Genomic DNA, 25,904 nt, shown 5'->3' with positions numbered 1-25,904 from the left:
TTGAGCCGGCGGAACAACTCTTCCTTACGCCGGCGGTGGTGAAAGCTGCGCCTTCAAGGCTCATGAAGAAATACAGGGCTCCTGAGTCGGACCCGGCTTTCTTGCGGAAGGACCCGACACCGGATTCGGTGATTGTGACGGCGGCTCGGAAGCTCCATGCCACCTCTCCTGCCTCCACCGTGCCTCCCGATAAGGAGAGCCGCTGGATTGACTCTGCTGGACGAAAAGCGTGTGGGACGTCCTCTACAACGATGAAGGCCTCCAGTGACTCGGCGTTGTTGGGACGATACGACCGTGTGCTGTGGGACTCCATGGAGCGGTTTGCGGACCTCGTTCCGCGCGACCGGAGAGAGGATTTGATGGAGATCGTCCAGGAAGGGATGCTGGTTTCTAACCAGGCCATTAGCGCCGCGGCGGATATCTCCTTGCTGTCCGCGCATGGATACTGCCACGGTATCAATCAGAGGCGCCATGCTTGGCTTCGGTTGACGTCGCTTAAACCTGAGGCGCAACAACGTGTGGCTAATCTGCCGTTTTCCGGGGATACCCTTTTCGGGAAACACGCAGATGACGAGATGGCCAGGATGAGGGCCGAGGCGGAAACCCTGACGGCGGTGGGCTTGGAGAAGCCCAAGGATAAGAAACCCTTCCGCCAATTCCAACGGCGTTTTGGGTCGCAGGGTCGAGGAAGGGGGCAGTCTTCTGGGCAACATCAGCAGCAGCAACAACAGCAGCAGTACAGAAGACCCTTCCAGAAACGTCAGAGGGGTAGAGGTGCACAGCAGTCCTCTACCGCGACCAAGGGCCCGGCTGGGTCTCGACCCTGAGCAGTTACTTCCCCTTCGTCCGTTACCCGCTCCGGTGGGGGGAAGCATTCAATTTTTTCTGGCAGAGTGGAGAAAAATTACTCAGGACAAGTGGGTGCTGAATATTATTTGCAATGGATACAGTCTTCGTTTCACCAGCCCTCCTCCATCGATTCCTCCGATCAGCTCGCAGTATCAACTGCGCGAGCTCCAAGCAGAGGCCGATATCCTGTTAAGGAAAAGGGCGATAGAAGACGTGCCTCTGTCTCAAAGAGGAAGAGGTCTGTACTCTCGGTTCTTTCTGGTCCGCAAGAAGGACAAGAACGAGTTCAGGCCCATTCTGGACTTGCGACAGGCAAACAAATGGATTCGCAGAGAAAGGTTTCGCATGCTGTCGTTGCATCAGATTTATCCTCAGCTGCAACGGGGAGACTGGCTTTGTGCCATAGACCTACAGGATGCGTACTTCCATGTGCCCATTGCACACAAACACAGGAAGTTCCTGCGATTTCAAGTCGGCGCCAATCACTATCAGTACACGGTACTTCCGTTCGGGCTGAAGTCTGCGCCCAGGACATTCTCAAAATGCATGGCAGTGGTAGCTGCACACCTGAGGAAGAACATGGTGTTTGTCTACCCATACCTGGACGATTGGTTGATCAAGGCCTCCTCCTTCTCGGAAGCTCAAGCACACTTCCAGAAGACGTGCGTTCTCTTGAACGAGCTGGGGTTGCACATCAACATGTCCAAGTCTGTTCCAACTCCGGTCCAGTGCATCCAGTACTTGGGAGCCTCCATCAATACGCTGTCGGCAAGCGTGTCTCCTTCAGAAGAGCGACGTTTATCACTCCTTCGGAAGGCTCAGGCTCTCCTGTCCTCTCCATCCACGACAGTGAGGACGGTGTCTTCTCTGCTGGGATCGATGGCTTCTTGCATCTTCCTGACGCCACATGCGCGGCTGCACATGAGACCGCTGCAGGAGTGCTTGGAAGATCAGTGGGATCCGAGGAGAGGATCTTGGGACGACAGGATACGACTGTCTCTACATGCTCTTCAGTCTCTGAAGTGGTGGTGTTCGGCGGAGAATCTCCTCAGAGATGTTCCCTTCCACAAGGACATTCCCACACAGACGATCGTGACGGATGCTTCTCTCCTGGGATGGGGAGCGCACTCCGGAGACCTGCAGATTCAAGGGACGTGGTCCCCTTCGGAGTCCACGTACCACATCAATTTCCTGGAACTCAGGGCTGTTCACTTGGCGCTGACGGCGTTTCAACCGTCCTTCCGGACCGACTCTCTGCTGGTGCAAACGGACAATACGACCACGATGTATTACCTCAACAAGCAGGGGGGCTCGAGATCGCGCACTCTGTCTCAGGAGGCGCAGGCGATCTGGCACTGGCTTCTGGCTCGAGGACTCTCGATAACGGCCACTCATCTGCCAGGTGTGCAGAATGTTCAGGCAGACGAGCTGAGCAGACTGATTCAGGAAAACCACGAATGGGTCATAAACGACGAAGTGCTAGGAGAAGTCTTCGCAAGGTGGGGAACTCCAGACGTAGATCTGTTCGCCACCGCCGAAAACAGCAAATGCCGAGACTTCGCCTCCAGATACTACCTGCCAGGGACTCTGGGGAACGCGTTATGGATTAACTGGTCGAACAGCTTTCTGTACGCTTTTCCACCCATTCCCCTGATTCCAACGGTTCTCATCAAGCTCTCCCAATCCAGGGCGAAGATGAGTCTGATTGCCCCGGAATGGCCCAGACAGTGGTGGTTCACAGACCTGCTTCACCGGTCTCTCCTTCCTCACATGAAGCTGCCGTGCAGGCCGGACCTTCTCACGAAGTTCGGGGGGCGGATGGTGCACCCCAACCTCTCGTCTTTGAGTTTGGCGGCATGGCTCCTGAAATAGTGCAATATGGCCATTTGAATCTCCCAGAGGATTGTATGGACATACTGAAGGAGGCTAAGCGACCTTCCACTAGGACTTCTTATGCTTACAAGTGGAAGAGGTTTTGCATCTGGTGCAAGTCTAAGAACTATGACCCTACGAAATGCAAGGAAGATGTCATCCTTCCATATCTGCTACATCTGGCACAGTCTGGCCTTAATGTCCATTCCATTAAGGTTCATCTGGCTGCTTTGACTGCCTACAGGAAATGCCCTTCACAGACTTCCTTCTTCCGGATCCCTGTGATCAAAGATTTTCTGGAAGGCTTGAAGAAAGTATTCCCTCCTGTCAGGCTTCCTTCGCCTTCATGGGACTTGAATGTGGTGCTGTCCAGGTTGATGAAGGAGCCTTTTGAACCTATTCATAAGGCTTCGTTGCAGCACCTGTCCTGGAAGGCGGCGTTCCTCGTGGCCATTACATCGGCCCGGAGGGTGAGTGAAATTCAGGCGTTGTGTTGCCAAGAACCTTATACTGTATTTCATGCTGCTAAGGTTGTTATGCGTACTCACCCTAAATTTCTTCCCAAGGTTGTTTCTGATTTTCATATCAACCAGACTATTACTTTACCTACGTTCTTTCAGAATCCTTCATCTCCAGCGGAAAGGTCTTTGCATTCCCTGGATGTTAGGAGGGTGCTGAAATTTTATCTGGATAAAACCAGTGATATTTGTAGGTCAGACCAATTGTTTATCAATTATGGATCAGTCAGGACGGGTCTTGCGACCTCTAAGCAGTCTATCTCTAGGTGGATTGTGTCCTGCATACAGCTGTGTTACCAAAAAGCTAATAAGACCTTAGGAGGTAAGCCTAAGGCTCATTCCACCAGGGGCAAGGCTGCCACGACAGCATTGCTCCGTAATGTTCCGTTTGCAGAGATCTGCAAGGCGGCCACTTGGAAGTCGGTTCATACCTTTGCTAAGCATTACTGCCTGGACACTGATGCTAGGGCAGATGCTCAGGTTGGCCAGGCTTCGCTGCGAAATCTGTTCGCACAATAGTGGTGTTGATTCTCTTTTCTCCACCGCCGCTTTGGTGTGGGGATGGGCTTGCCATTCTATTCACTAGATTATGACTATACACAGAGATCCCCTACTACAGAAGGAGTAGTTTCTGTCCTGTAACTCCAGTTCTGTAGTTCTGTAGTAGGGGTATCTCTGTTATAGTCATAAGCGCCCTCCCTCCTCCCCGGTGGAGAGAGAGAGACATATTCCTTTGAGGAATGCTACAGGTCTGGCGTGTTACGCCTTCAAAAAGAACTGAAACTAAGTTGGACCTGCTATGCATTCTGGGATACTGGGAGAAGGTTCTGGAAGATTCTCTTAAAGGCACAGTATCCTGTTTTGAGCCACACAATGGCAGCCTATGGGGCTTGTCTGTCCAGGTTCTTCTCTCTATCATTCATGAGGGATTTTGCTGGTATAGCAAGGGAAATCTGTACAGGCTTTTGCTGTTTTGTGGATTTTATGGTGGAATTTCTAGTTGAAGTACTGGACAGTGTAGACTTTTTAGGCTGCATTATCTGTCTTTAAATTCTCTCTTAAGTGTCTATGCTTTTCTGCATTTTTTGACACTGTAAGAGATTATTTTTGATTGCTCCGGGGTCCACGCACATGGGCGGGACTATTCACTAGATTATGACTATACACAGAGATCCCCTACTACAGAACTTGTCTTCTATCATGCACTTGTAACAAATGTTTCCTGTTTTAATCTTATGCATTTTTGCATGTTGGAGCTGGCTGTAGTAATTGCATTGATTGCTCCGGGGTCCACGCACATGGGCGGGACTATTCACTAGATTATGACTATAACAGAGATACCCCTACTACAGAACTGGAGTTACAGGACAGAAACTACTCCATCTGTGTGAATTCTGGGAGACCCCTCACCGTTGAACGTAGAAATACTGGTTACATGCATCGTCGCATAAGCTCTGCAAATCTCTGGTTTACTTTGTAGAAGGGAATCTTCTGCCTATTATGAGAAAAATGGTGAACGTAAGACAGTATAATGCAATTATGCAAGCATTTTGCAGTCATGCCAAAAAGTGTAACATTATGGCTAAGCAATAGGGACTAACCGTACTCCATAAAAGTGGATTGTTTTTCGACCTCTTCACTTGTACGCAACACTCATGTGGCCTCAAAGGCGTCTTATTGCACAACAAGCTGCGAGGTAACATGGGCAAAAGAGTAGACATGAATCCAAAATGGTTACATGGCTCAGGCTAACTTTCCAAAGAGTAGAGTAGGAGTAGAGATGACTCTAGGGACCATAATCCTACTAATGTCTGTCTACTGACTCTACTCTAGTACGCAATTTGGACTAGCAATGATGTATGTTCTACTTTAACTGTTTTTTCAATCTTCCTAGAAAACAAATAAAATAGGGGGAGGGTGTACAGGCATCTAAAAATGTGTAAAAAAAATTCTATGCGTACTACCAGTACCAACCACCAGTGCCGGAGGGGCCAGCGGCGATGGCGATGCTGCCATTCCGGAGGGGTCAGGAGATGTGGCACCTGCAGGAGCTCCAGGGGGGGAGCCAGCAGCAGTGGTGGGCGGTGGTAAGTTATATTCATTACTTATTGGCATTATTACTAGCTGGAAGGGGAACACTTCACTCACTGTACTGTGAGACTTATTAATTAAGTATGAACTTGAAGTTGTAGTGTACAATATACACGGTTGAAGAAGAGTAGACACCCTATACTTAGCATTACCAATGCATTAGCATTACCAGCGTGAGTTGAGTAACCAAAGGCCTCTTCTATCTGACTCCAACTCAGCTGTGAAAGTTTTATGGAGAAGACTAAAAGTCAGATGACCTTGATGGATGTGTTGAACAAAAAGGGAAAGAAGGGTGGAAGGAGGAAGGACGGGTGAGATGTAATTATACAATAGCAGGGAAGGATCATTTGGAAGCAGTATGCAGATGGCTGATAGGAATCAGATGCATGGGTTGTTGAAGGATGGGTGGAAGGTGAAAGAAGATGCCTGCATGGTGGCCGACACAGTATGGGTGGATACTGGATAGCAAGAATCATCAGCGGTGTTTGGGTCAAACTCAAAGCCAAGGCAAGGAAGGAAGGAGTGGACGCATGGGTGGTTGTTGGTGAAACCAGCTAAGGTTTGTTAAGCGATATATTAAAAAGAATGATAGACATTTACTTTTAATGGATGGATGCCTGGATGTATTCATCATAGACAGCATAGGTGGAGACTGTCACTGATGCAGAGTCTTCTTTGAAGAGAATGTAAAAGAAACTATGCCAGAGTAGCAAAGCAGAGGGGAATATAAAAGTAGTATTTTCAGAATGCACTTGACTCAGTATTTTGCAAGCACCCCCATATATATTATCAAGCGCCTTCCTCTGACTCCGAGGACCACTTCCTACCTTGGTTAATTTATTTTCGATTAACATAGGTATGACAAATGGATCAAATAGCAATGTTCTCCTTCTTTACGCTAACCGTAAAAAAGTCCCACACTGGGGAGGTTAACTTTTGTCTCCTGCTGGAGGTGCCACTTCCAATGCCGGATGAGCTGGAGGGTGTGTGTTGAATTTGACTCTGTGGCTGTGCAGTACTACTACCTACTTCTGCTGAGGTGGTGCTTGTGCTAGATATTGGACGCTGCCGGCCCTTTGCTAATGTAAATATGGAAGCTGGAGGTAGTGTTGGTGTTACCTGTGTTGGAGGTATGCGTGCTACATCCCTACTAGTCGCAGCCATTCTGGATAGGTTAATGATGTTAGTCTCCATGTCCTTGGGGCCTTGAGTGATCTTCGTGATGACTGGCTCTTCATCATCATTATCCTGCTCTTCTACATCGACCTCCATAAGTCTAAGGCTTTCTGGAACCTTCCTTTTCCCTAGCCTGGTCTTGGGATGTGTCTCCCTCTCATGCTCAAATTGTTGTGGCTCCCAAGTGAGATCTAGATCATCAGAAGGGATGCTTGGCGAATAACTCAATGGACTAACCCTCCTTTTCCTTGCTGGGGATTTGGAAAAGAATGGATCTCCTGAATGAGTGGCTTCCTCTTCTTCTTCCTCTGCATGAGGCTCAATTTCCTGAACTGCCCCTACTTTGGGAGGAACAAGTACTACTATTGCGGCCGGTGGTTGCAGCTGTTGTTGTTGACCACTTATCTGCTGTGTACCCTCCTTTGTTGATTGTGTACTACTTTGAGATAGGTCAGGCTCAGTATCACTGCTTTGCACCATTAGTTTGGCTACCTCTTCCACACTCATCTGCTTGGGCATGGGTTGGTGGGTTGAGCCCACTGATGCAGAGGTGCTGCCCCCAGCTTGTCCCCCGGACATCGCTGCTGCAGGCGTAATTTTTGTTTTCCCAAAAAAGGTTTTGGGGTCAATACCAGACTTAAGTGTCACTTCCTTCTTCTGTTCTTCCTTCTTCTCAGCAACTTTCTTGGTCTTGGAGGACCTGGTACCTGCTTTCTATGGGCCCATCTTCTTCAGATGTCAGCAGCATTCAGTTGCAGAGATGTTTGGTCAGGTCACACAACACGTCACGTACAACAGTGGGACGTCTGTCTGGCAGTACAATGGGCGATGATAACAGACACCTCCTCCTCAGTCTTTTGTGCACCTAAAAGCAAAAAAGCCAAAAGAACATCAGTCAAACTTGGAATTGAATTACTACTAGTGTACTGTGTACACTCAGGAAAGTAAGAATAGCAAAGAACAAAAATACAAATGTAGTGGAAGTGGAACTTGTTTGGCCTTAATTTGTGCATCATGTGGGATGAATGCAGCATCAAGGACCTGCAGCTGGCAATGGGGATGGAAGCAGTAAGCCAAGAAGAACAATGGAAATACACACAGGCCTATGTGGCAAAAACAGCACACTACTACTACCACCACCACAAAATGGCCCCCAGCCACATGGTCACTCATCACAGGCACAAGGCCCAGAAAACAATGAACTCAAGCAGGCCTATATCTCTATATGGCCAGACAAAGGATGCCTGTTGCACAACACAGCTTTAATGCAAAAAGGAAAATCTGCATGGCTAAAAAGGTTGGAAAGTTACACAACAACAACACATACACATGCAACAAAGGCATTTATTAACACACATTCAAAAAGTTAACTACACCCCAAAAACCACATTTTGAAATTCAATCCAATGCCATCCATGCCCTAAATGATGTTTAAATTCAACAGACAATATAGAAGCAATTGCATAAAGCACCCTTGATGAGTACCTCTGAGAATCTGGGCCTAGTGACAGAATAGGCCACAAGTTTGGAGGCCTATGGTAAAAGCACAGTGGATGGTCCCACAAAATGGCCGCCACCTCATGGCCTGGCCACCCACAACAACATGAAAAGAAAGAGAAAACACAATGCAGGCTTGTGGAGAAAACACAATGCAGGCTTGTGGCAAAAGCACAATGCTTGGATTGACAAAATGGCCGCCACCCACATGGTCAGCCCACCCAAAATAACAAGAAAGTACATACAAAGGACAGGAACAGGAAGTTGGAGTCTCTGGGGATCTTCCTTCCTTTTTAAAAAAAAAATTAAAAACAGAAAAATGACTCCATGCCCCATAAACTACAACCAAATGACAACCTGAGTAGTTTTTTAGCAAAATGAACAAAATCATCATCTTCGAGAAGGGTTTATCCAGCTCGAGAGATATTGTTTGTCAGATTGCAAATTCGGCGTGTTCGATATCGCGAACTGTACGAAAAGTCATTATCACGTGCGCTAACATGCAGATTGAGCGCGTGAAAAAGACAAAAACTGTAAGTCCGAGTTGTCGTGCTGTGCAGAGTTACCAAAACTACGCAAGCTGAACTCCTAGGGTTACCTACTGGCAAAAAAGCCCTATTTACACACATCCAAAAACTGGATTGAATTGCAAAATGTGGTTTTTGGAGTGGAATTTCAAAGCCATCCATGCCATACATGATGTTAAAAATTCTACAGACAACACAAAAACAGTTGTTTAACTTTCATGCACCCATGATGACTGATGATGACTGAGTAGTACCTGTGGGCCTACTGCCAGAGTAGGCCACAAGCTTGGAGGCCTATGGCAAAAGCACAGTGGCTGGTCCCACAAAATGGCCGCCACTACATGGCCAGGCACACACAAAAAAAAGGAAAGGAATAAAAGACAGACAATGCAGGCCTATGGGAAAAGCACAATGCCTGGCTTCACAAAATGGCCACCACCCACATGGTCAGTCCACCAACAACAAGAAAGTACATACAAATTAACTCAAGCAGGCCTATCTCACTATATGGCCAGACAAAGGATGCCTGTTACACAACACAGCTTTAATGCAAAAAAGAAAATCCGCATGGCTAAAAAGGTTGGAAAGTTACACAACAACAACACATACACATGCAAAAAAGTAATTTATTAACACAGATCCAAAAAGTTAACTACACCCCAATAACAACATTTTGGAATTCAATCCAATACCATCCACACCCTAAATGACATTTAAATTCAACACACAACATAGAAACAGTTGTATCAAGCACCCCCTGATAAGTACCTCTTGGAGTCTGGGCCTAGTGGCAGAATTGGCCACAAGTTTGGAGTCCTATGGTAAAGCATAGTGGATGGTCCCACAAAATGGTCGCCACCACATGGCCTGGCCACCCACAACAACATGAAAAGAAAGATAAGACAGACAATGCAGGCCTATGGCAGAAGCACAATGCTTAGCTTGACAAAATGGCCGCCACCTACATGGTCAGCCCACCCAAAATAAAAAGAAAGTACATAAAAAGGACAGGAACAGGAAGTTAGAGTCTCTGGGGAACTTCCTTCCTCTTTTAAAAAACAATTAAAAACAGAAAAATGACTCAATGCTCCAAAAACTACAACCAAATGACAACCTGAGGAGTTTTTTTAGCAAAATGAACAAAATCATCATCTTCAAGAAGGGTTTCTGCAGCTCGAGAGATATTGTTCGCCAGATTGCAAATTCGTCGTGTTCGGCATCGCGAACTGTACAAATAGTTGTTACCACATGCGCGAACACGCAGATTGAGCGCGCGAAGAAGACAAAAACTGTAAGTTTGCGTTGTCGCCCTGTGCAGAGTTACCAAAACTACGCGAGCTGAACTCCTGGGGTTACCTACTGACAGAAAAGCCCTATTTATATAACACACATCCAAAAACGGAAATTCCACCCTAAAAACCACATTTTGCAATTCAATCCAAAGCCATACATGCCATACATGATGTTAAAAATTCTACAGACAACACAAAAACAGTTGTTTAACTTTCATGCACCTATGATGACGGGTGATGACTGAGTAGTACCTCTGGGTCTACTGGTGGAGTAGGCCACAAGCTTGGAGGCTTATGGCAAAAGCACAGTGGCTGGTCCCACAAAATGGCCGCCACCACATGGCCAGGCACTCATAAAAAAAAGAAAAGGAATAAAAGACAGATAATGCAGGCCTATGGGAAAAGCACAATGCCTGGCTTCACAAAATGGCCACCACCCACATGGTCAGTCCAACAACAACAAGAAAGTACATACAAATTAACTCAAGCAGGCCTATCTCACTATATGGCCAGACAAAGGATGCCTGTTACACAACACAGCTTTAATGCAAAAAAGAAAATCCGCATGGCTAAAAAGGTTGGAAAGTTACACAACAACAACACATACTCATGCAAAAAAGTAATTTATTAACACAGATCCAAAAAGTTAACTACACCACAAAAACAACATTTTGGAATTCAATCCAATACCATCCACACCCTAAATGACATTTAAATTCAACACACAACATAGAAACAGTTGTATCAAGCACCCCCTGATAAGTACCTCTTGGAGTCTGGGCCTAGTGGCAGAATTGGCCACAAGTTTGGAGTCCTATGGTAAAAGCATAGTGGATGGTCCCACAAAATGGTCGCCACCACATGGCCTGGCTACCCACAACAACATGAAAAGAAAGAGAAGACAGACAATGCAGGCCTATGGCAGAAGCACAATGCTTGGCTTGACAAAATGGCCGCCACCTACATGGTCAGCCCACCCAAAATAAAAAGAAAGTACATAAAAAGGACAGGAACAGGAAGTTAGAGTCTCTGGGGAACTTCCTTCCTCTTTTAAAAAACAATTAAAAACAGAAAAATGACTCAATGCTCCAAAAACTACAACCAAATGACAACCTGAGGAGTTTTTTTAGCAAAATGAACAAAATCATCATCTTCGAGAAGGGTTTCTGCAGCTCGAGAGATATTGTTCGCCAGATTGCAAATTCGTCGTGTTCGGCATCGCGAACTGTACAAATACTTGTTACCACATGCGCGAACACGCAGATTGAGCGCGCAAAGAAGACAAAAACTGTAAGTTTGCGTTGTCGCCCTGTGCAGAGTTACCAAAACTACGCGAGCTGAACTCCTGGGGTTACCTACTGACAGAAAAGCCCTATTTATTTAACACACATCCAAAAACTGAAATTCCACCCCAAAAACCACATTTTGCAATTCAATCCAAAGCCATACATGCCATACATGATGTTAAAAAATTCTACAGACAACACAAAAACAGTTGTTTAACTTTCATGCACCTATGATGACGGGTGATGACTGAGTAGTACCTCTGGGTCTACTGGCGGAGTAGGCCACAAGCTTGGAGGCTTATGGCAAAAGCACAGTGGCTGGTCCCACAAAATGGCCACCACCACATGGCCAGGCACTCATAAAAAAAAGAAAAGGAATAAAAGACAGATAATGCAGGCCTATGGGAAAAGCACAATGCCTGGCTTCACAAAATGGCCACCACCCACATGGTCAGTCCACCAACAACAAGAAAGTACATACAAATTAACTCAAGCAGGCCTATCTCACTATATGGCCAGACAAAGGATGCCTGTTACACAACACAGCTTTAATGCAAAAAAGAAAATCCGCATGGCTAAAAAGGTTGGAAAGTTACACAACAACAACACATACACATGCAAAAAAGTAATTTATTAACACAGATCCAAAAAGTTAACTACACCACAAAAACAACATTTTGGAATTCAATCCAATACCATCCACACCCTAAATGACATTTAAATTCAACACACAACATAGAAACAGTTGTATCAAGCACCCCCTGATAAGTACCTCTTGGAGTCTGGGCCTAGTGGCAGAATTGGCCACAAGTTTGGAGTCCTATGGTAAAAGCATAGTGGATGGTCCCACAAAATGGTCGCCACCACATGGCCTGGCTACCCACAACATGAAAAGAAAGAGAAGACAGACAATGCAGGCCTATGGCAGAAGCACAATGCTTGGCTTGACAAAATGGCCGTCACCTACATGGTCAGCCCACCCAAAATAAAAAGAAAGTACATAAAAAGGACAGGAACAGGAAGTTAGAGTCTCTGGGGAACTTCCTTCCTCTTTTAAAAAACAATTAAAAACAGAAAAATGACTCAATGCTCCAAAAACTACAACCAAATGACAACCTTAGAGTCTCTGGGGAACTTCCTTCCTCTTTTAAAAAAAAATTAAAAACAGAAAAATGACTCAATGCTCCAAAAACTACAACCAAATGACAACCTGAGGAGTTTTTTTAGCAAAATGAACAAAATCATCATCTTCAAGAAGGGTTTCTGCAGCTCGAGAGATATTGTTCGCCAGATTGCAAATTCGTCGTGTTCGGCATCGCGAACTGTACAAATAGTTGTTACCACATGCGCGAACACGCAGATTGAGCGCGCGAAGAAGACAAAAACTGTAAGTTTGCGTTGTCGCCCTGTGCAGAGTTACCAAAACTACGCGAGCTGAACTCCTGGGGTTACCTACTGACAGAAAAGCCCTATTTATTTAACACACATCCAAAAACTGAAATTCCACCCTAAAAACCACATTTTGCAATTCAATCCAAAGCCATACATGCCATACATGATGTTAAAAATTCTACAGACAACACAAAAACAGTTGTTTAACTTTCATGCACCTATGATGACGGGTGATGACTGAGTAGTACCTCTGGGTCTACTGGTGGAGTAGGCCACAAGCTTGGAGGCTTATGGCAAAAGCACAGTGGCTGGTCCCACAAAATGGCCGTCACCACATGGCCAGGCACTCATAAAAAAAAGAAAAGGAATAAAAGACAGATAATGCAGGCCTATGGGAAAAGCACAATGCCTGGCTTCACAAAATGGCCACCACCCACATGGTCAGTCCACCAACAACAAGAAAGTACATATAAATTAACTCAAGCAGGCCTATCTCACTATATGGCCAGACAAAGGATGCCTGTTACACAACACAGCTTTAATGCAAAAAAGAAAATCCGCATGGCTAAAAAGGTTGGAAAGTTACACAACAACAACACATACACATGCAAAAAAGTAATTTATTAACACAGATCCAAAAAGTTAACTACACCACAAAAACAACATTTTGGAATTCAATCCAATACCATCCACACCCTAAATGACATTTAAATTCAACACACAACATAGAAACAGTTGTATCAAGCACCCCCTGATAAGTACCTCTTGGAGTATGGGCCTAGTGGCAGAATTGGCCACAAGTTTGGAGTCCTATGGTAAAAGCATAGTGGATGGTCCCACAAAATGGTCGCCACCACATGGCCTGGCTACCCACAACAACATGAAAAGAAAGAGAAGACAGACAATGCAGGCCTATGGCAGAAGCACAATGCTTGGCTTGACAAAATGTCCGCCACCTACATGGTCAGCCCACCCAAAATAAAAAGAAAGTACATAAAAAGGACAGGAACAGGAAGTTAGAGTCTCTGGGGAACTTCCTTCCTCTTTTAAAAAACAATTAAAAACAGAAAAATGACTCAATGCTCCAAAAACTACAACCAAATGACAACCTTAGAGTCTCTGGGGAACTTCCTTCCTCTTTTAAAAAAAAATTAAAAACAGAAAAATGACTCAATGCTCCAAAAACTACAACCAAATGACAACCTGAGGAGTTTTTTTTAGCAAAATGAACAAAATCATCATCTTCAAGAAGGGTTTCTGCAGCTCGAGAGATATTGTTCGCCAGATTGCAAATTCGTCGTGTTCGGCATCGCGAACTGTACAAATAGTTGTTACCACATGCGCGAACACGCAGATTGAGCGCGCGAAGAAGACAAAAACTGTAAGTTTGCGTTGTCGCCCTGTGCAGAGTTACCAAAACTACGCGAGCTGAACTCCTGGGGTTACCTACTGACAGAAAAGCCCTATTTATTTAACACACATCCAAAAACTGAAATTCCACCCTAAAAACCACATTTTGCAATTCAATCCAAAGCCATACATGCCATACATGATGTTAAAAATTCTACAGACAACACAAAAACAGTTGTTTAACTTTCATGCACCTATGATGACGGGTGATGACTGAGTAGTACCTCTGGGTCTACTGGTGGAGTAGGCCACAAGCTTGGAGGCTTATGGCAAAAGCACAGTGGCTGGTCCCACAAAATGGCCGTCACCACATGGCCAGGCACTCATAAAAAAAAGAAAAGGAATAAAAGACAGATAATGCAGGCCTATGGGAAAAGCACAATGCCTGGCTTCACAAAATGGCCACCACCCACATGGTCAGTCCACCAACAACAAGAAAGTACATACAAATTAACTCAAGCAGGCCTATCTCACTATATGGCCAGACAAAGGATGCCTGTTACACAACACAGCTTTAATGCAAAAAAGAAAATCCGCATGGCTAAAAAGGTTGGAAAGTTACACAACAACAACACATACACATGCAAAAAAGTAATTTATTAACACAGATCCAAAAAGTTAACTACACCACAAAAACAACATTTTGGAATTCAATCCAATACCATCCACACCCTAAATGACATTTAAATTCAACACACAACATAGAAACAGTTGTATCAAGCACCCCCTGATAAGTACCTCTTGGAGTCTGGGCCTAGTGGCAGAATTGGCCACAAGTTTGGAGTCCTATGGTAAAAGCATAGTGGATGGTCCCACAAAATGGTTGCCACCACATGGCCTGGCTACCCAATACAACATGAAAAGAAAGAGAAGACAGACAATGCAGGCCTATGGCAGAAGCACAATGCTTGGCTTGACAAAATGGCCGCCACCTACATGGTCAGCCCACCCAAAATAAAAAGAAAGTACATAAAAAGGACAGGAACAGGAAGTTAGAGTCTCTGGGGAACTTCCTTCCTCTTTTAAAAAACAACTAAAAACAGAAAAATGACTCAATGCTCCAAAAACTACAACCAAATGACAACCTTAGAGTCTCTGTGGAACTTCCTTCCTCTTTTAAAAAAAAATTAAAAACAGAAATATGACTCAATGCTCCAAAAACTACAACCAAATGACAACCTGAGGAGTTTTTTTAGCAAAATGAACAAAATCATCATCTTCGAGAAGGGTTTCTGCAGCTCGAGAGATATTGTTTGCCAGATTGCAAATTCGTCGTGTTGGGCATCGCAAACTGTACAAATAGTTGTTACCACATGCGGGAACACGCAGATTGAGCGCGCGAAGAAGACAAAAACTGTAAGTTTGCGTTGTCGCCCTGTGCAGAGTTACCAAAACTACGCGAGCTGAACTCCTGGGGTTACCTACTGACAGAAAAGCCCTATTTATTTAACACACATCCAAAAACTGAAATTCCACCCCAAAAACCACATTTTGCAATTCAATCCAAAGCCATACATGCCATACATGATGTTAAAAAATTCTACAGACAACACAAAAACAGTTGTTTAACTTTCATGCACCTATGATGACGGGTGATGACTGAGTAGTACCTCTGGGTCTACTGGCGGAGTAGGCCACAAGCTTGGAGGCTTATGGCAAAAGCACAGTGGCTGGTCCCACAAAATGGCCGCCACCACATGGCCAGGCACTCATAAAAAAAAGAAAAGGAATAAAAGACAGATAATGCAGGCCTATGGGAAAAGCACAATGCCTGGCCTCACAAAATGGCCACCACCCACATGGTCAGTCCACCAACAACAAGAAAGTACATACAAATTAACTCAAGCAGGCCTATCTCACTATATGGCCAGACAAAGGATGCCTGTTACACAACACAGCTTTAATGCAAAAAAGAAAATCCGCATGGCTAAAAAGGTTGGAAAGTTACACAACAACAACACATACACATGCAAAAAAGTAATTTATTAACACAGATCCAAAAAGTTAACTACACCACAAAAACAACATTTTGGAATTCAATCCAATACCATCCACACCCTAAATGACATTTAAATTCAACACACAACATAGAAACAGTTGTATCAAGCACCCCCTGATAAGTACCTCTTGGAGTCTGGGCTTAGTGGCAGAATTGGCCACAAGTTTGGAGTCCTATGGTAAAAGCATAGTGGATGGTCCCACAAAATGGTCGCCACCACATGGCCTGGCTACCCACAACAACATGAAAAGAAAGAGAAGACAGACAATGCAGGCCTATGGCAGAAGCACAATGCTTGGCTTGACAAAATGGCCACCACCTACATGGTCAGCCCACCCAAAATAAAAAGAAAGTACATAAAAAGGACAGGAACAGGAAGTTAGAGTCTCTGGGGAACTTCCTTCCTCTTTTAAAAAACAATTACAAACAGAAAAATGACTCAATGCTCCAAAAACTATAACCAAATGACAACCTTAGAGTCTCTGGGGAACTTCCTTCCTCTTTTAAAAAAAAATTAAAAACAGAAAAATGACTCAATGCTCCAAAAACTACAACCAAATGACAACCTGAGGAGTTTTTTTAGCAAAATGAACAAAATCATCATCTTCAAGAAGGGTTTCTGCAGCTCGAGAGATATTGTTCGCCAGATTGCAAATTCGTCGTGTTCGGCATCGCGAACTGTACAAATAGTTGTTACCACATGCGCGAACACGCAGATTGAGCGCGCGAAGAAGACAAAAACTGTAAGTTTGCGTTGTCGCCCTGTGCAGAGTTACCAAAACTACGCGAGCTGAACTCCTGGGGTTACCTACTGACAGAAAAGCCCTATTTATTTAACACACATCCAAAAACTGAAATTCCACCCTAAAAACCACATTTTGCAATTCAATCCAAAGCCATACATGCCATACATGATGTTAAAAATTCTACAGACAACACAAAAACAGTTGTTTAACTTTCATGCACCTATGATGACGGGTGATGACTGAGTAGTACCTCTGGGTCTACTGGTGGAGTAGGCCACAAGCTTGGAGGCTTATGGCAAAAGCACAGTGGCTGGTCCCACAAAATGGCCGTCACCACATGGCCAGGCACTCATAAAAAAAAGAAAAGGAATAAAAGACAGATAATGCAGGCCTATGGGAAAAGCACAATGCCTGGCTTCACAAAATGGCCACCACCCACATGGTCAGTCCACCAACAACAAGAAAGTACATACAAATTAACTCAAGCAGGCCTATCTCACTATATGGCCAGACAAAGGATGCCTGTTACACAACACAGCTTTAATGCAAAAAAGAAAATCCGCATGGCTAAAAAGGTTGGAAAGTTACACAACAACAACACATACACATGCAAAAAAGTAATTTATTAACACAGATCCAAAAAGTTAACTACACCACAAAAACAACATTTTGGAATTCAATCCAATACCATCCACACCCTAAATGACATTTAAATTCAACACACAACATAGAAACAGTTGTATCAAGCACCCCCTGATAAGTACCTCTTGGAGTCTGGGCCTAGTGGCAGAATTGGCCACAAGTTTGGAGTCCTATGGTAAAAGCATAGTGGATGGTCCCACAAAATGGTCGCCACCACATGGCCTGGCTACCCAATACAACATGAAAAGAAAGAGAAGACAGACAATGCAGGCCTATGGCAGAAGCACAATGCTTGGCTTGACAAAATGGCCGCCACCTACATGGTCAGCCCACCCAAAATAAAAAGAAAGTACATAAAAAGGACAGGAACAGGAAGTTAGAGTCTCTGGGGAACTTCCTTCCTCTTTTAAAAAACAACTAAAAACTGAAAAATGACTCAATGCTCCAAAAACTACAACCAAATGACAACCTTAGAGTCTCTGTGGAACTTCCTTCCTCTTTTAAAAAAAAATTAAAAACAGAAATATGACTCAATGCTCCAAAAACTACAACCAAATGACAACCTGAGGAGTTTTTTTAGCAAAATGAACAAAATCATCATCTTCGAGAAGGGTTTCTGCAGCTCGAGAGATATTGTTTGCCAGATTGCAAATTCGTCGTGTTGGGCATCGCGAACTGTACAAATAGTTGTTACCACATGCGGGAACACGCAGATTGAGCGCGCGAAGAAGACAAAAACTGTAAGTTTGCGTTGTCGCCCTGTGCAGAGTTACCAAAACTACGCGAGCTGAACTCCTGGGGTTACCTACTGACAGAAAAGCCCTATTTATTTAACACACATCCAAAAACTGAAATTCCACCCCAAAAACCACATTTTGCAATTCAATCCAAAGCCATACATGCCATACATGATGTTAAAAAATTCTACAGACAACACAAAAACAGTTGTTTAACTTTCATGCACCTATGATGACGGGTGAGGACTGAGTAGTACCTCTGGGTCTACTGGCGGAGTAGGCCACAAGCTTGGAGGCTTATGGCAAAAGCACAGTGGCTGGTCCCACAAAATGGCCGCCACCACATGGCCAGGCACTCATAAAAAAAAGAAAAGGAATAAAAGACAGATAATGCAGGCCTATGGGAAAAGCACAATGCCTGGCCTCACAAAATGGCCACCACCCACATGGTCAGTCCACCAACAACAAGAAAGTACATACAAATTAACTCAAGCAGGCCTATCTCACTATATGGCCAGACAAAGGATGCCTGTTACACAACACAGCTTTAATGCAAAAAAGAAAATCCGCATGGCTAAAAAGGTTGGAAAGTTACACAACAACAACACATACACATGCAAAAAAGTAATTTATTAACACAGATCCAAAAAGTTAACTACACCACAAAAACAACATTTTGGAATTCAATCCAATACCATCCACACCCTAAATGACATTTAAATTCAACACACAACATAGAAACAGTTGTATCAAGCACCCCCTGATAAGTACCTCTTGGAGTCTGGGCTTAGTGGCAGAATTGGCCACAAGTTTGGAGTCCTATGGTAAAAGCATAGTGGATGGTCCCACAAAATGGTCGCCACCACATGGCCTGGCTACCCACAACAACATGAAAAGAAAGAGAAGACAGACAATGCAGGCCTATGGCAGAAGCACAATGCTTGGCTTGACAAAATGGCCACCACCTACATGGTCAGCCCACCCAAAATAAAAAGAAAGTACATAAAAAGGACAGGAACAGGAAGTTAGAGTCTCTGGGGAACTTCCTTCCTCTTTTAAAAAACAATTAAAAACAGAAAAATGACTCAATGTTCCAAAAACTACAACCAAATGACAACCTTAGAGTCTCTGGGGAACTTCCTTCCTCTTTTAAAAAAAAATTAAAAACAGAAAAATGACTCAATGCTCCAAAAACTACAACCAAATGACAACCTGAGGAGTTTTTTTAGCAAAATGAACAAAATCATCATCTTCGAGAAGGGTTTCTGCAGCTCGAGAGATATTGTTCGCCAGATTGCAAATTCGTCGTGTTCGGCATCGCCAACTGTACAAATAGTTGTTACCACATGCGCGAACACGCAGATTGAGCGCGCGAAGAAGACAAAAACTGTAAGTTTGCGTTGTCGCCCTGTGCAGAGTTACGAAAACTACGCGAGCTGAACTCCTAGGGTTACCTACTGACAGAAAAGCCCTATTTATTTAACACACATCCAAAAACTGAAATTCCACCCCAAAAACCACATTTTGCAATTCAATCCAAAGCCATACATGCCATACATGATGTTAAAAATTCTACAGACAACACAAAAACAGTTGTTTAACTTTCATGCACCTATGATGACGGGTGATGACTGAGTAGTACCTCTGGGTCTACTGGCGGAGTAGGCCACAAGCTTGGAGGCTTATGGCAAAAGCACAGTGGCTGGTCCCACAAAATGGCCGCCACCACATGGCCAGCCTACCCACAATAAAGAAAGTACATACAATGAACTCAAGCAGGTCTATATCAATAACTATATGAACTCCTAGGGTTACCTATTGGCTGAAAACCCCTTATTTAATTAACACACCCCCAAAAACTGAAATTCCACTCCAAAAACCACATTTTGCAATTCAATCCAATGCCATCCATGATGTTTAAATCTAGAAATTCAACCGAGACATGGTTGGACCCATGGGTACCTCTGGGCCTACTGGCGGACATTTCAAAGAAATACCACTTGGCCCCTACTGAAAGTACAGGCCACCCACAACAATAATTTTTCAAAACGATGAAAAGCCCAGAAAACTGTAGGTAAAAAAAAAGCCCCAATCAAACATACATGTACCCCAATTCTCCAACTTACTTGTAAAATAAAATCTCAAATCCAAAAGTCCTCAATAAATCCAATCCAATGATATGATGCAGCAGACATACACAAAAAGTGATCCTTCCAGCTCCAAATCCAAATGAAAGTGAACAGCACATGGACAAAGCACTGGGAGGAGCCTGATGGAAAGGAACAGGAAGTTGGAGACTCAGGGGCACTTCCTTCCTCTTGAAAAAATTAGTAGAAAAAAATAGAGGACACCTTGCACAAAAGACTACTGCCAAATCACAATCTGAAGAGTTTTTCTGAGCAAAATTATCATTTTCGAGAAGGTTTTATCGTGCTCGAGAGATATTCTTTGCCAGATTGTAGTTTCTGCGTGTTTGGGAACGCGATCTTACCAACACTGCTGCTGGAAGGATATAGCGCGTCCGAATGACATGTTCACACGTCCAAATGACGTGTTCGCGTTCGGACAGTCTCGCGGGATCATGCGGCCGGACTAAAAATCTCGTGGCGCATGCGACCAGAATAGAAAATCAAGTCAGCGAACGCAGAATCACTGTGAGACGTTACCGCGCCCGTGAGAACGCATATTGAGCGCGCGAGGAAGAAAAACACTACGCTACGCAGTAGATTGCGTAGTATTCGACAACTTTGCGCTCTACGCAAACCACGATGTTACTGAAATGTCGCAAGCTCCGCGAACGGATCATAGTTCACCGCCCAGGGTTAATTCTAAGCTCATGGAGGACCTGGAGGTGTGGGTGGCAATGACAGACAACTTTCTTGCTCATGGAGCAGAAAAATAGTGTAAGGATGATTGGTGTTCCACCACTACAAACAATCTGGGTGGCCAATGGATACCTACATTGAATTTAGGTTAGAATTGTGGGGAGGGTGTGAAGGCGATAGAATTAATCTTACTTGAAAATAACACGGTTAATCTTGATGTGTTGTATAACTTGCTCAAACGTAATAAAAACAATTAAAACATGTATTCTATCACACAGAAACTGGAGCAAATGCATGGAATGGTTCCCAGAGACATATGACTAATTCCAACAAGCATTTGCAATGCAATAAGTCGCGCATTTAGGCGAGTTTTAGCTATTGACAATGCAAATAACAATGCCTTTTATTTTTGTTTTTGTTTTTAAAACATAAATAAAAGGCATTGTTATATACAATGCTGTTGGAAAGTGGGTCATTGGTATGGGCAAATGTAGGCCTCCCACTGGCAATAAGGCCACTAACACATGATAGGACTCAGCATAGGTCTTAGAAAATTATTCCTATGTTCAACCCTTGGTAACGTGGCTGCGAGCAGACAGGCTTAATTTCAAAGACAGGTATGTAAAGCATTTAAAAACACCATTTCAGTAAATAATTAAGACACAACACAAAATAAAACTCCAACACCAATTTATAAAAATAGGTAATATTTGTATCTTTTAAATGACACCAAAACAAAAATAATTCACTGTAGGGAACCAGAGATATGAATTTTTAAAGATTAGTCACTTTCTAGTGCTTAGAAACCAACAGTGCCCCTTTTAGTCATTTCATTTTCTCTGACAGGGACACGCCTTTAGAACTTGTTCTGGAGAATTTCTCACCACTCTTGTGCAGCATTCTCCAGCAGGCTGGGCCCAGTTAGAACTCCTTCCTGAAGTTCTGCTTGCGGGTCCCAAAGTATCCAACACACAGTCCAAGGTTCTGGAATCTCCAAGAGGGTCCTTGAAAGTGTGAAACTTCAATTCCGCAATCCACTTGAACAAAACCCTTACAAATCCACTGGTACAGGCTGGGAATTCTTTGTGGGGCTATTCAGGTGAGCTCTGTTAACCTGTAGCTTGCAGGGAGTCCACCGAGTCGTTTTGCAGCAAGGTAATCCACAGGGCTTCAGTTTCACTTGGTGCAGTTTTCAGAGGTCTGTATTGACCTGACAAGTAGGGACCGAGGACACTAGGACCCTGTGGGTCATGAGGGAGGTGACCAGGTCACTGGACACCACATCCGGTCAGGGGACAGGAAGAGGACAGATTGACCAGGACGAACACGGGGACGGACGTGTGTGTAACCAACTGCACAGAGAATAAGAATAAAGAACTGTGAATGCACCGACCTGTGTCCTGCGTGTGATTGTACTGCATGGTGCCCACTGCGTGGACACGACAACTGGCGACGAAGGCGGGATACGAGCCGACGTGCATCTCGACGAGAAAAGACTACGCCATCAGGAAGAACCAGGTGCCCACCCTGGATGTGCAGGAAAAGAAGAGAGAAAAGAAGCGACATCGGAGCCCACCCGACCGCCTCTGAGGAATCACCGGCAAACTGCGGTAAGCGCGAAGGAACAGGCGCGATCTCGAAATAGAGGCGCGAGCTCTCGCGAGAGTCTCGGCGGCCATTTTGGGATCAGGCGGCTGGGCCAATCAGAAGCGAGATCGGGGAAGCGGCCATCTTTGAGTCAGGCGAGCGAGATTTCGATCGCTAATCTCGCGAGAAGAGCGGCGGCCATTTTGAAAAAAGGACAATAGAAAGAAGGGCCATAGGAATCAACAGAGCGGCCATTTCAGAGTCAGGCAAAGAAGAAAAGAAGCAGAAAAACATAAGAAAAGGACAAGGAAAGCCTAGAAAAGGCTAAAACAAAGCAGAATAATAGAAGAAGAAGAAGAAAAAAAGGAAATAAAAGGGACACAAGAGAAAAGAAAGTAGAAAAGGTTAAAATAAAGTAAAACAAAAGAAGAAGAAGAAGAAAAAGGGAAATAAAAGAGACAAAAAAAAAAAGAAGAAAAAGAAAAAGGTGAACAAAAGAAGAAAGAGCAGATAAAGGGAAGAAGGCAAGAATGGCAGATCCAAAGCCCAGCGCACAACACAGGAGTCCACTACCGTTCAACTTATCGGAGCCACAAACAGGAATAAGGTGGGAGAAGTGGATCAGACGGTTTGAAAGATATGTAGAAGATACAGATGTAGCAGACGGAAAGAAACTAGGGTTACTGCTGAACTTAGCAGGGGATGACGTTGAAGAACTTCTGGTGACACTGCCTACCGAAGAAACAAAAACATATGAACAACTAAAGAAATGCCTAACAGCCAAATTCGACCCACAACGAAACATTGACTTCGAACGATATACATTTACCATTGCGTGTCAACAAGTCGGCGAAACACTAGATGACTTCGCGACAAGGCTGAGAAAATTGGTGACACATTGTGAGTTCGACAAATTTGATAACGAGCAAGCAATAAGGCTAAGGATCATAGAAGGCTGTCGCGACACAGGATTCAGGGCGAGAATACTCAAGGAACCGACCTCATTGGAGAACATCCTGTCACTAGCGAGAGCAGAGGCGAGAGCAACGGAACATGCCAAGGAAATGGAAAGAGGGAAGAGCGTTGAAATCGAAAATGCACACTTTACGACAAACAGATATCGCACAGGCCGATGGAAGAGTGACTGGAGGGAACAAAAAGAGAGGAGACAACCTGAAGGAACATGCTACAAGTGTGGAATGGAATTTCCACACAGAGGCACATGCCCAGCGTTTGGCCAGACGTGCAGAAGATGTGGTGGAAGAAATCACTACGCCAGTATGTGCCAAGGTGCACAATTCAGAGACGACAGGGGAAGAACAGGAAGACAACAGGAGTCGACAACAAGATACGTCATGTATGTCGACAACAAAATGAGAAGTCTGTCACGAGGGTCGGGCGAAGAAGAGGAAGAAGAGAAAGTGGAAAGACTATACCACATGTCGGAGGTGCACACAGAGCGGAGCGAGGAAGACGAAGCAGGAGAAACAACACAGCCAGCAGACAGAAGCACCCGAGGAAAGACGGACTATGCAAAGATAAGAGTAGGAGCGCATGAAGCAGACTTTGTACTGGACAGTGGTGCAACATGCAACGTCATGTGTGTATCAGAGTACGAGAGAATGGAAGTAAAGCCGACACTGAGAGCGTCCAAGGTAAAGGTTTTTACCTGGGGGGCAAAGAAACAGGTAACCAACTTGGGAAAGTTCACAGAGGAACTGAGGTACAAGGACAAAATAAACAAGGAGAACATTCATGTTCTAAAAGGCGATGTCCCAGGACCATGCCTGATGAGCAACAGCACCGCTCAAACCATGGGCCTTATAAACGAAAAAGACAAAAGACATACTGAGAGCAAGCGAAGAGAAGACGCAGGGACCAGAGAAAGAGGAAGAGAACAAAAAAGAATCATTGAGGGAACAAACACAACAAAAGGCGGCCGTAGAAAGAGAGGAGCAAGAAGCAAAACGGAGGGCGGAGAACAACGATCAAGACGAAGAGAGGCTGGCAAAAGGGGAGCAGACGGAGGACAACTGAAGAACAGAAACAAGGCTAAGAGGAGAGAGCAACTACAAAGAGGAAGAGAGGCTGGCAAACGGAGAGCAGACGGAGGACAACTGAAAAGCAGAAGCAAAGATGATGGCAGAAAACGACGACCAAGGAGGGGATGCAAGGGGACAAAGAGACTATGTAAAAAAACGTAGGAGACAGAGACTGGGGAGAAGGGTCGACGAGACTGACAGACTCTCTCTCTCTCTCTCTTTCTCTCTCTCTCTCTCTCTCTCTCTCTCTCTCTCTCTCTCTCTCTCTCTCTCTCCATCTCTCTTTTCTTTTCTCACCACAACAATAGGCAAATGCGGTCAAGGGTTGAAGGGGCGGAAATGATCAGGAGAACAGCATCATGAACATTTGTTTGCAACAAAGGGGGAGATGTAGTGACCTCACAAGTAGGGACCGAGGACACTAGGACCCTGTGGGTCATGAGGGAGGTGACCAGGTCACCGGACAGCACATCCGGTCAGGGGACAGGAAGAGGACAGATTGACCAGGACGAACACGGGGACGGACGTGTGTGTAACCAACTGCACAGAGAATAAGAATAAAGAACTGTGAATGCACCGACCTGTGTCCTGCGTGTGATTGTACTGCATGGTGCCCACTGCGTGGTCAGGCCTTAGAAATCTTTGCACAGCAAAACTTCTCAGCAGGGCACTTCTTACTTCAGTAAGTTTCAAACAGCAGATCTGGAAGGCTCTTCCCTCTTAGATACTTATTTAAAATTCTCTGGGTCAAGCACCAAGTCACTTCTGACCAATAAGAGCAGGGCAACTCCTCATAGTTATGACCACATCCTGTAGAGTGTGGCATTATTTTGTCCCAAAGCGCATCGTTCTTCCAAATTCATAATGACTAATTTTCCAGCAAGGAGGTAAGAGCTGGCTAAACACACCCCTGGGATGGCTTATTTCCATGGCCTCTCCCCCTACCATCTGCACATACCTTCCTTACGCCTAGCCCTGACTCTGGGTCAAGAGTGTTAGAGTGAAACTGAAAACCAGGCCTCCCCTCTGCCTTTGAAGAGGATGGTTTATGACTCCACCCCCTGGCCTGGCATTCCCATAGACCAGCACACTGCCTTCCCAGCAGAGTTGTTAACCCTAGGTGTTCCTTATCACCTCTTCAAAGCAGCCTGGTTAATCCACTTAACTCTGACCAATCAGGGCAGACCACTGGAAGGCTGAATTTAGACTTTAGGAGAAATTCAACAATATAATTAGGGCTCCCGTTTTTATGGTAATTATTTTTTTGACATTTCTATCTGTATTTATCCATATTTATTTTTTCCTAATTTCATCTGTATTTATCCATATTTATTTTGGGGTTTGTGGAAAAATGAAGCTGAAATTAGTATATTTTCACATGTATTTAACCGGTAAATATGTACTCATGCTTGAATG

This window comes from Lissotriton helveticus, chromosome 6 (assembly GCF_964261635.1).
Source record: "Lissotriton helveticus chromosome 6, aLisHel1.1, whole genome shotgun sequence".
NCBI lineage: Eukaryota > Metazoa > Chordata > Amphibia > Caudata > Salamandridae > Lissotriton > Lissotriton helveticus.
The sequence above is the reverse complement of the archived record's forward strand: the minus strand, read 5'-3'. Positions refer to the sequence as shown.